This window comes from Petromyzon marinus, chromosome 18, assembly GCF_048934315.1.
Source record: "Petromyzon marinus isolate PM22_M1 ecotype Great Lakes invasive population chromosome 18, UKy_Petmar_22M1.pri1.0, whole genome shotgun sequence".
NCBI lineage: Eukaryota > Metazoa > Chordata > Hyperoartia > Petromyzontiformes > Petromyzontidae > Petromyzon > Petromyzon marinus.
In genome coordinates this window covers 14,751,478-14,763,897 of record NC_133684.1, presented here as the reverse complement: position 1 = coordinate 14,763,897, position 12,420 = coordinate 14,751,478, and positions in this window count along the sequence as shown.

Here is a 12,420-nt window from a genome sequence, read left to right as displayed (position 1 = left end):
ATGACTACAGCATTGCATGCTGACTGTGGTTGTATCCTGCTATGACTATACCAGTGCATGCTGGCTATGGTGGTATCCTGCTATGACTACAGCATTGCATACTGACTGTGGTGGTATTCTGCTATGACTACAGCATTGCATACTGACTGTGGTGGTATCCGGCTATGACTACAGCATTGCATGCTGACTGGCGGTATCCTGCTATGACTACAGCATTGTGATGCTGACTGTGGTGGTAGGGGTATAGTGCTGGCTGCTGGCGGAAAACGGTAACTGCGGTGCACGGCAGTACTCGCATCAACAGGCCACAGTATATATGATAGGAGAACATCTAGGGGGAAAGGTCATAGAGTGGGCCTATCGGGAAGTCCTGGGAACCCACTAGTAGGTTCCAGAAGTGGGGCTTGGTCGGGGCGGAGTGGAGCATAAGAGGGGGCCCTGAGCGGGAGCTCGGGGCTGTTGCTGGAAGTGAAATCGCCGTCATGGTTGTTCAAGACCATTGTCATCGCCATCTCGTCGTCATCACCATGTCCTCGTTGTCGTCTCCGTCTTCACCATCCCGGGGTGCGGACATTATTTCCCCCTCTATCAGCCCATGGGGGGCTTTCATTTTATGGGAGTCTGCGATTTTGCATTGATTTCCGCAAGCAGAACACAATTTCTGTGGCGGACGCGTATCCACTCCCTTGGATGGATGACTCCTTGGATGCCTTGTTGTTTACACGGTTCTTTTTAACCCTCGATTTGTTGTCCGGATTTTGGCACTTGCCTTTGGATGAAGAATCCAGGCCTAAAACCATGTTCCAAACACCCCAAGGATTGTTCCAAGTTAATTGCCTCCCTATGGGGCTGCATTCGGCTTCTGCCACATTCCAGCAGCTTATGGAAATGGTCTTGGCAGGTCTTCAATGGGATTTGTGCCTCATTTACCTGGACGATGGCATTGTATTCGGGGGCACATTTCAGGAGCATATTCTTGGTTCTTTTAGTAAAATCACGTAGATAGAAAAATATAAATAAGAAAATTTTAATAATTTTTTTTAAAAAATAATAAAAATAATGATGAATTAAATATTATGAAAGCAAAAAACACAATAAAAATAAAAAATAAAAATAGTAAAATAAAATTATAAATAAATTAAAAATAATAAATACAAAAAACCTAAGACGTTTCGATCGCAATACAAGTGGTCTTCATCAGGCGGAGAGAAAATAGGCGGCAAGCCTCCAAATGTTTAAGGGTTCCAAAGTGAGTGGGCGGGGGACGAGAGCTGCGCAAGCAACACGCTAATGCAGGAGCTTGTGCAGCACAAACAGCATGGGCGGGGCAGCCAGTCAGCCAGCGATAATGTAGGAGCAGACAATGGGGGGGAGGAAGGGGGCAGAGATAGGGGGAGAGGAGGGTGGAGGGGGGGGCAGAGATGGGGGGGGGGCATTTCAACTCGCTCCACATATCCACACTACTGACGGTAAAGGTTGACAAGAAAACACAAGTCATGACCCAAAGTGGTTGATGACATCGTTCCAATGATTGCTGGGTTTAAAACCGTCGTCTCGGTTGAAATTGTGACTGTGTCTGTATATATGGATGGCTTCGTGAACGAATCTTTGTTGATAGTCAGTCGGCTTGGAAAGTACCATTGTCTTAGAGAAATCAATTTCATGTGAGCCAGCTGCATTAAAGTAATGATCAGCCACGACAGAAGTATTGGTCCTGTCGTGTTTGAGATCTGCCTTATGTTCAAGAACACGGTCAGAGACATGTTGCTTAGTTTCCCCAATGTAAGTGCTGCCACAAATACAGCTTAGTTTGTAGACGCCGGGATATTGCATGTCAGGAATTTTGTCCTTCACAGATGGGATCAGGTCACAAATTTTATGCACTGTGTTAAATCGAACCTGGATCTTGTGTTTGTTCATTATGGTTACCCCTGCTATGTATGGCAAGATGATGGTTTTGATTGGATCCTCAGATGGCTCCTTCACGGTTGGGGTGATGGCTTTGTGGATAGTGTAGTCACAATATCCATTCGCCTTGAGAGCTTGGTGTACGTGCTTGAGTTCACTGGTCAGGTGTTCATGGTCGGAGATACATTGAGCTCTATGGTGTAGCGTTTTGATGAGGGCATTTTTCTGGGATGGATGGTGGTGGGAATCAGGTTTACTTTCGTGTAGACAGAGTGGCTCATTGAGCCATCTGGTCTCATGCCATCCTTTTCTATCTCTATAGTGAATTTGTTTGCTGGGTGTATGGAATTGATGTGGTTGAGGAATTATTTCAGAGCTGGTCGGCCATGTGGCCAGATGACAAACGTGTCATCCACGTACGTCTTCCACAAAGGCGGGCGTAGAGTGGATGCCTGGATGGCGTCCGTCTAAAATTTTTCCATTAAAATGTTGGCCACAACCGGAGATGAGGGAGAACCCATTGGGGTGCCTTCAGTTTGTTTGTAGAATGGTCCATTCCAAGTGAAGACTGTATTGGTAAGGCAGTGTCTCACCAGGGCTGTTACATCAGCATTCAGTCCTTGTTGGACCAAATCTTCAATTATTGCAATGTTATCGGGCACAGGAACTTTGGTGAACAAAAAAACTACATTGAAACTAACGAGCAAATCACCTGGGGACAGTGAAACCAGGTGAGCTGAGTTAAGAATAGAAGAGGTGGTCATGCCAGTGAATGGCTGCAAGGTCTCCGACAGATATCGGGCCAGTTTGTAGGTGCGTGAGTCAATGGTGGAGACGATGAGATGAAGGGGTATACCTTCTTCATGGATTTTTAGTAAGCCATATTTTAATTTGTAATTAACATTTTATTTTACAATTTTAACTTTTTATTTTTATTGTTTTTTTTGCTTTTATTATTATTAAAAAAAAAATTAATTTGATTTATTTTTGTTTCTATATACGTGATTTTACCGAAAGAACCAAGAATATGAATTCCTGCAGTCACGAACTTTTAAAGTCAAAGTTTCATGAGCATTTATAAGCATCTGCGGTTCGTGTTTGTCTCAGAGTCCGTAAAACTTCGCTAATGCTGAAGCGTGACTTCTATTGGCCCGGTATGATGGATCATGTATACTACATGGTGAAATGTTGTACTGACTGCACACGCCACAAGCCACTATTACAACTATCACGGTGTCTCAAATTAACGAGCTAGTCAAATTAGATATTCTTGGGCCATTCCCACTACTCAGAGGGGAAAAAATGTATCCTGGTCGGGGTGGAATATCTTTCCCGGTGGCCGATGGCATGGCCTCTGCCAGACCAGTCGGCCACATCCATTGCGGACAAATTTCTGCACGTCTACGTAATGGATAAGGGAGCTCCTGAACAACTTATTAAATATCAGGGGTGGAATTTTTCTTCTAAATCGTTATGGGAGGTGTGTGACTCGCTGGGTACAAGAAAAATTAGAACTTCGCTCTACCATCCTCAGACGGATGGGATGGTGGAATGCTTGCACAGGACTCTTATGTCCATGTTGTGCCAAAGAGTTAATGAGGTGCAGTTGGACTGGAATTTGCACATCCCCGGTGTCCTGGCTGCATATAGATTGGCCCCTCATGCTTTAACAGGATTTTCCCCGTTTAATATCATGTACAGGAGGGAGAGTGATCCCCCCATGGAAGCACAGTTGGGCATGGACTTGGGTAAAAAGAGGGCCGTCATGCCCATGCCCATGCAGGTCATGCTTAGGCGTTTGAAGGAGGCGCAGGAGGTGTCTCAGGAAAATTCGGCCAAACGGCAGCATGCAAATGAGAAGCTCATGGGGCAACGGGAGTCCGGGGCCCCATGACCAACTGGGGACAAGGCGTCGTTGCATTGTCCCCAGGTGTCCCTGAGTATGTCCCCTAAATTATACTGGCCGTTGCAGGGCCCTGTTGAGGTGATCAAGGTCAAGAGGCCGCAGTTTGTGTATATACAGGTCGGTCGCCGTCGCTATTTTGTGCACCCGTCATGGTTAAAACCCTATGTTCCACCTTATTAGATAGTTCATCTCCATCTCCAGAGCGGCGGGCGTCTGATGTGTCCGACGAGTCGGGGCGACTGAGCCCAGAAGCTGAAGTCCAGGGATCCCCCGGCAGCGCTTCCGTGTGAAGGACCGTGCATGGAAGCCCAGTTGCCATCTTCTTCTCCCAGGGAGGAGCCGCACCCTTTAGGCCATTTGTGATGTTCCGGTGGTTCCCAGCGCGCAAGTTCCTGCTCGTGGTGGGGGACTGGCGTCGAGGACTCGCTCCAAGAGTGCTTCGTTTGCACTGAACAGCTCCCTTCCCATCATGACAATTGTGTTCCGACGTCGTCCGGCTGGTGGCCACCACCGCAAGCCAGACTGCAGCTTCCGCTTGATCTGGGATCCACCCCAATGCTCGTGACTGCGGCGTGCCTGCGGACGTCATGGATTGTTGCACTTCCCTGACGGTTCTGGTTAAATAATTACGGGGTCTTGTTGTTGATGTCCGCTAACCCCTGTTAAAGTAATTGTGTTAGCCGAGACAGCTGTTTTTTTTTCATGGGGGAGGGGTGATGTAGGGGTATAGCTCTGGCTGCTGGTGGCCACCCGCGTGCGCGGGCGAAACAACCACTGGTTCCCGCGTGGGCGCGGCGGTGGAAGGCGACCCATCCGCCTGCAGCCCCTGCTCTGCAGATCCTCCGGCTGGTGCAGCCAGCCCAATTTGGATGACCAGCTGTGCAGCAGAGGAGAACAGTTGTCAGAGGCACCCGGTGAGTTCGCGTGATCCCTCGTCGGCCGCTGCCTCAGGACACATGGCCGGGTTCCTGGATTCCGGGGCTGTTAAGGGGATAACGTTTCTGTTATCATCGTCCTCTGAGGACACTACAGGTGGGTTCTTCCACTTCGCTGCTTTCAATATCAATACTTTTTTTCTTTCCGTTTCTAGCACCAAATGTAGTGACTCAACTCGGAGACAGTAAGACTTTGAGGCACTTATTTTATTTCAAAAGGACCTTCAGGATAACACACACCTGACGTGGGTGAACACTATTATTATTAAGTCTGTCTATTGTCAGCAACCACTACTCAGATAGAACTGTAGGTAGGCTGTCTGACTAGCAGCGCCCCATGATGGTGAAGATGGAGACGACGACGAGGAGATGGTGATGACGACGAGATGGTGACGACGATGTACTTGAGAACCACGATAGGGATCCCACTTCCAGCAACAGCCCCGAGGTCCACCACAGGGGCCCCTCTTATACTCTCAGCGTGGTCTTGCTCCGACCCGAGTATGCCCCCTATCTGGAACCAACTAGCGAGTTCCCGGGGCTTCCCGATGGGCCCATTCTGTGACCTTTCCCCGAGATATCTCCCTCTCGTGTATATCATGGCTTGCTGAATTGAGTACTGCCATACACCGCAGTTACCCTTTTTTGCCAGCATCCAGCGCTATGCCACTACACTTGTATAGCCTCTCTTCCCTCCCATTCCTATTGAATGCATGTGTGTTGAACTTCTTTCGCACCCTACATAGCCAACCTTGTTAATCGGAGGTGCGGGGAAAGGACAACAACACAAGCAGTCGTCCTAAGGCAGAAAAAATATAATCCAGCAGTGAAACTGCTGAACCAGCGTGAGAGCAGTTACAACAATGTTATATATGTGGCGATGGGCAAGCAGACACCCGCTTGCTTGCCCATCGCCACATATATAACCTTGTTGTAACTGCTCTCTCGCTGGTTCAGCAGTTCCACTGCTGGATTATATTTTTTCCTCCTGAGGACGACTGCTTGTGTTGCGATTGAAAGGTCGTGATTTATTTAATTTTATACCTACGTGACTTTACCAAAAGAAACAAAGCGTATGGATTCCTGCAGTCACGAAAACTTCAAATCAAGATTTAAGGACAACAAATTAAACACGAAAAACTCTTCGAAAGAAATGAGTTGTAAATAAAGCTGATGTAAAAGTGCAAAGCTCCAGTGGTTTCCTCATATCGGAAGGAAGAGCATTCCAGACGGCCGCAGAAGCGCATTTGAAAGCGCATGATGCGGTGACAGTTTTTGTTCGATGGCTAGCCAAAAGCCGCTGGGAAGATGACCGGAGTTCGTATAATGGTTTATGGTCATATTTTTTGGGTCCTTCGGTAAAGTCACATAGAACAATTTTTTTTTTTACAAAAAAACTACGACGTTTCGATTGCAACACAAGCAATTGTCATTAGGAGGAAAAATGGAGGGGGAAAGCTGCTGAGGCAGGCTGTTTTAAAGGTTTGAAATGGGTGTAGCCCAAGGGTCATAAACGAAGTGGGCGGGGCTAGTGATGTTAATGTGAGAAATTTGCATGTTAATGTAAGATCGAAGGAGGACTTGTACGACGAGGGCGTGGAGGTGGCTATTGTAATGTGAGAGATTAGCATGTTAATGTAGGCGTCATTAGGATGAAATAAGAGGAGGGAAGGCTGCTGAGGCAGACTGTTTTAAAGGGTTGAAATGGATGTAGCCCAAGGGTCATAAAGAAGTGGGCGGGGCTAGTGATGTTAAAGTGAGAAATTTGCATGTTATTGTAAGATCGGAGGGCGACTTCCACGCCAAGGGTGCAGAGGTGGCTTTTGTAATGTGAGAGATTAGCATGTCAATGTAAGATCGCAGAGCCGCCGCCATGACGAGGACGCGAGCGACGGTGTCTGTGTTAGTGTGAGACATTTAACCTGTTAAAGTAAAATCAGAGAGTCGAAAATAACAACTAACATCGGAAGGTAGGATGGAAACATCACGGCCAGTTATGACATAAACTGGTTAATAACGTCCTTCCAATGATTAGTCAGTCTGTACCCATCTTCTCGGTTGAAATTGTGTCTGTGTCTATATACAGTGGTACCTCGGTATACGACCGCTTTGGAATACGTCGAAATTGGTATACATCGTGTTTTTACGAGAAAAAAATGTCTTGGGATACGACGTCTTGCTTGGGATACGACGCGCTTGCTAGAACTTGTATGGGTCGGGATGAGTCACCGCGTACAGTACCCGCGTATGCCCCGTTCACGACTGAAACAAAGCGAGAGGGGCGGGATGGCGTGGGGGAGAGGGGAGAGAGGCGGGAGACGTGAGGGAGAGGAGCGGGGGGCATGGGGGAGATGGGCAGGGGGCGTGGCAGATAGGAGCGGGGGGCGTGGGGGAGAGGAGCGGGGGGAGAGGGGCGGGGGGGGCGTTGGGGAGAGGGGCGGGGGGCGTGTGGGGCTGCCCCCATGGAGGGTGGAGCCCCGGGTCGAGGCGCGCGCGCGCGTGCGTGGTTGAGGCATGCCACGTGACCAGCGCAGCTGGCAGCAACGTGGTCACGTTGCTTCTGTATGCATTTTAGTAATTAGTGTCTAAATTATTTTATACAACCTCATTAATGTATGATATGCTATATAAAATATAATTTGTTATACTCTGGAACAGATGATTTCCTTTCCCTTTATTTATTATGGGAAAAATTTGTTTGGTATACGTCATTTTCGGTATAAGTCCTACCTTCTGAAACGAATTAACGACGTATACCGAGGTACCACTTTACCTGGATGGCTTCATGAACGAATCGTTCACAATCTGGGTGATCTAGCAGCAGAGTGTTTTAAGGAAAACCGCTTGGTTGGTTCGATTAAAGATGTCGAATCAGTGATGATATTATTTTTTTTAACGAGGCAGTTGGTGGGATCTCTATTGATTTTTGTATAGCTACCATCATTAAGTAGGTCCTGAATTTTGTTCTTGTATGTGGTTTTGTCCATGATGTCTGTGGGATTGCCCTTGTCAGCTGAGAGAATGACGATGTGCTCTATCTTTTTGAATTGAGAAAGCTCAAAGTGCTCATCCTTACCGATGTTGCTAGTAGGTGACTTAGCGTTTTTAAGGATTGCAGCGATTTCCGATCTTGCCACGTCTGCAGTAATATGTCCCAAACCCTTAAGGTCTCCTTAGACCTGGGCAATGATATCATCAACTGGGATGTGTTTAGGGGTGACTGCAAAATTCAACCCTTTGGCTAGAACCGATTTTAGGCTGTTGGAAATTGGACTGTTACTCTGATTGATAACAATCGTGTCAACCTCTAACTTTGTTGTAGCTGATGTTTTCACGGAAAAATTTGTGACAGATGCCATCCAGGCAGGCACTTTATGTCCGTCCTTGTGGAAGAGGTACGCAGATGACACGTTCGTCATCTGGCCATGTGACCGACCAGCTCTGAACCAGTTCCTCAACCAATTCCATACACCCAGCCATCAAATTCACCATGGAGGTGGAAAAGGATGGCAAGTTACCATTCTTGGATGTTTTAATCGAAAAGAGACCAGATGGCTCAATGGGACACTGTCTACAGGAAGCCACCCATATGGATGCCTACCTAAAACCTGACTCAAACCACCATCCATCCCAGAAGAATTCCCTCATCAAAACTCTACACCATAGAGCTCGATGTATTTCCGACCATCATCTCCTAGCCAGTGAACTGGAACACGTACACCAAGCTCTCAAGATGAATGGATATTCAGACTACACAATCCTTAAAGCTATCACCCCAACCGCTGAGAAAGAACCATCTGAGGACCCAATCAATACCGTCACCTTGCCATACATAACAGGGGTCACCAAAAATATTTCCAAAATCATTCATAATCTGCGAAAGATGTGATCTCTGACATGCAATACCCCGGAGTCTACAAACTAAGCTGTGTCTGTGGCAGTAGTTACATTGGGGCAACTAAGCGACATGTCTCGGACCGTGTTCGGGAACATAAGGCAGATCTGAAACATGGTAGGACCAATACCTCGGCTGTGGCTGATCACTGTTTAAATGCGATGAGCTCACGAAATTGATTTATCCAAAACGAAAGTACTTTGCAAACCCACCGGCTATCACCAAAGATTTGTTCATGAAGCCATCCCAATATATAGACACCGACACAATTTCAACTGAGAAGATGGGTACAAACTGAGCAATCATTGGAAGGACGCTATTAACCAGTTCAAGTCATAACTGGCTGTGATGTTTCCATCCTACCTTCCGATGTTAGTTGTTATTTTCGACTTTCTGATTTTACATTAATAGGTTAAATGTCTCACACTAACACAGCCACCATCGCTCACGTCCTCGACATCGCGGCGGCTTTGCAATCTTACATTAACATGCTAATCTCTCACATTACAATAGCCACCTCTGTGCCCTCGGCGTGGAAGTCGCCCTCCCATCTTACATTAACATGCAAATTTCTCACTTTAACATCACTAGCCCCGCCCACTTTGTTTGTGACCCTTGGGCTACACCCATTTCAAACCTATAAAAAGTCTGCCTCAGCAGCTTTCCCCCTCCTTTTTCCTCCTGATGACGATTGCTTATGTTGCGATCGAAACGTCATAGTTTTTTGTTTTATAATTTTGTTCTGCGTGACTTTACCAAAAGATACTCTTTGGTTCTTTCGGTAAAGTAACGTAGGTATAAAAATAAAAAATAAAAAATTATATATCACGACGTTTCGATTGCAACACAATCGGTCATTCTCAGACAGAAAAAAAAATCCAGCAATGGAACTGAAGAACCAGCGGGCCATACCTACGTGACTTTTACCGAAATAACCAAAAAGTATAGATTCCTGCAGTCACGAAAGCTTTAAGCCATGGTTTATGCTCCTTAATAAATGAAGACACCAAAACGTCTCGACCGCTTACGACGTATGGTGCCTCGTCAGCAGCATCGGGCTCCCTTGAATCAGTGTTGGTGAACTGCCGATATTACACGGACTCTCGTCTTGAAATGGGGGATGAGTTGAGAAAATCTAGAAATCCCCGTGAAGGACAAATAGAGCGGACTTTGAACGTTGGAATGTAAGCTCGTGGATTATTGCATTGCGATGGGGATATTGCGGCGACAGTGACTTCCACACAGAACTTCGATGTGGGGTCTATCTCCGTTAGATTATTGGGCAAGTTGTAACACAGGGGCGCGTTGAATATGGAAGACTACATACTCTAATCTCCGCTAACAGATTATATCCTCATGTTTGCGTCAGGATAAACAATTCATACATTACAGCCTACGGTGCTACACATTTCAGGTAGCGGTAGTGCTATGGTTAACGTGCTGTGATACAAACCCGGCAATCCAGGTTCGATTCCCGTTCACGGTCAACACCTGCGATGGTTATCTGAACCGGTCCCGGGCCTCCCCTTGGTCGACTTAGCCTTAAATGAGTACCTAGTGCGGTTTGTAGTAAGCTTCGCCACTGAGGAGACAAAGGCGGCTGGGAATGGTGCTGTTAAGGCTTCAGCGGGGATCTTTGTCTTTGTTTGCTACACAGCATAGGTCGGCCTCTGTAGAGGAGGCAGAGGAGCAGGCTCGTGAAGGACGCTACTGGGCAGTGCCAGGGTAGGTGCACTGTGAGTCTATTGGGCAGTTGGAGGCCGTCACCCTCCAACAACAGCAGAGGTTGGAGGAGCAACGCTCAGAACTAGCATCATCAGGCGGCAGCAAGCATTGTGTATATATTCACCGGTTTTGGTCTTAAGGAAAATCGTGCAAAATATAGAAAAGGTAAGAAAGTCACAAAACATAAATACATAACCAAACAAATTATGAAGTCCAAATTTGCAACACTGAATGCATTCTTGGGGCAAGGCAGCAAAACAAAAAACAATAGTCCCAGATTTCGATTTAAAGCTTTCGTGACTGCAATGATTCATCTTCTTTGGTTCTTTCGGTAAAGTCACGTAGAATGAGAATAAAATAATAAATTGATAAAATAAAATGACGCAATAATATTCTCATCAGAAGGCCGATTGTGTTGTGGCCGAAACGTCGTGAGAATATTATTGTGTTATTTTATTTTATCAATTTATTATTTTATTCTCATTCTACGTGACTTTACCGAAAGAACCAAAGAAGAATAGTCCCAGACTTCACCAAAACAACAACACACTGCACATGAACATTGAACTATCAATGCATGAGGGGCAAGGATCAAGGATGCAAATCACATCTGCAATTTCTTTTGTGTCCAGTATCTCCGATTATAACGTTTGGCTCCGTACTATGCAAAATTAGTTAAATGTACAACAGTTATAGTTTGCAACGTCAAAGGCTTGGTCACCTATTCATATTTTTGTTTGAGGAAGAGTTAAATGGAAATTTGATGGACGTCTTATGGTTCTTGGGTTAATGAATTAGCTAAGTGCAACGCAGATTTGCCAATACGGGTTTTATGAATGACCAGGGCCCACTTTAGATGTCTTCTTGCATCAAGGCGATGTGAGACTGGATTGTAAGATGTTTAAGTCGAGGGAACACCTAGCCTGGCATGCAGTCGGTGTGTTTGTTAGCTGCACGACTATCTGATGAGCTCTCGGGTTGGAAAACGCGTGGCGCATCGTGCCAATGCGCGACGTTTCGCCTGCCCAGTTCCTCAGGAAGCTCGCTCGCTCCAGGCACGTGGGGCGCAACATTCATGCGGTCAACAAATAAAAGATCCCCCGCGTAGGCTTAACAGACCGTTGGGGCAAGTGCTGTTACGGAGCACCGCCTATGAAGGCCAGCACGGCACGTGGGGTTGGGTGGCCAGCACCACCCCCGGCCGCCTTTGTCTCTCCCGAGTGGGGATGTTTACACATCGCACCAGGTACTCATTTGAGTCTGAGTCGACCTAGAAGAGGCCCAGAACCGGTTCACATAATCGAACTCGGGTCGCCAGGATCTTAGCGCAAAATACACTATTTTCAAATGAATATGAGTTTTAGTCCATGTTAATTTGTGGCCATATGTATGCCTATATATATATTGATAAATATTAATAATGTTGCTCATTTACAGAGATGCAGAGTTAAATTGAGACTATATGGATGAATAAAACAAGATACAGAGAAGTCAGCAAAGTGACATTCTATCAGCAATGCCATCCATTCAGAGCATCGGCTCAATAACCGATGTGCCACCGCTCCCCACACGCGGTACAACGCACACCTGTGAACATCGATCGGAGAATTCGTAGCCTCTTTGTAGATGCCATTCCGGATAAAGCCCTCTCTCCATGAGTGTTACTGTGTTCTTTACTTTGCCATTTTTCGGTAAAGGGGTCGGTGCCTCAGGGACCGGCCGTTCAAGTACTCACCACTGACGTTAGCGTTGCGCTCTCTTGCCCGTCACTAAGCGAGCATTGGATCCAGCAGCGGATTGACGAGATTGCCGGTGCGCCTCTCATTGCTGCCTCGGGTGTAACTGCTGCTGCATTCCCCATCCCAGTAAAAAGTCATTATCTTTGTTCAATCTATAACTATAGACTTAAAAGTTACAATGTAAATTCTAGATTTAAAGCTTTCGTGACTGCTAGGATCCATACTCTTTGGTTCTATTGGGTAAAGTCACGTAGGTGAAAATAAAATAACAAAAAATCACGACGTTTCGGCCATGACACAAGCGGCCTTCAT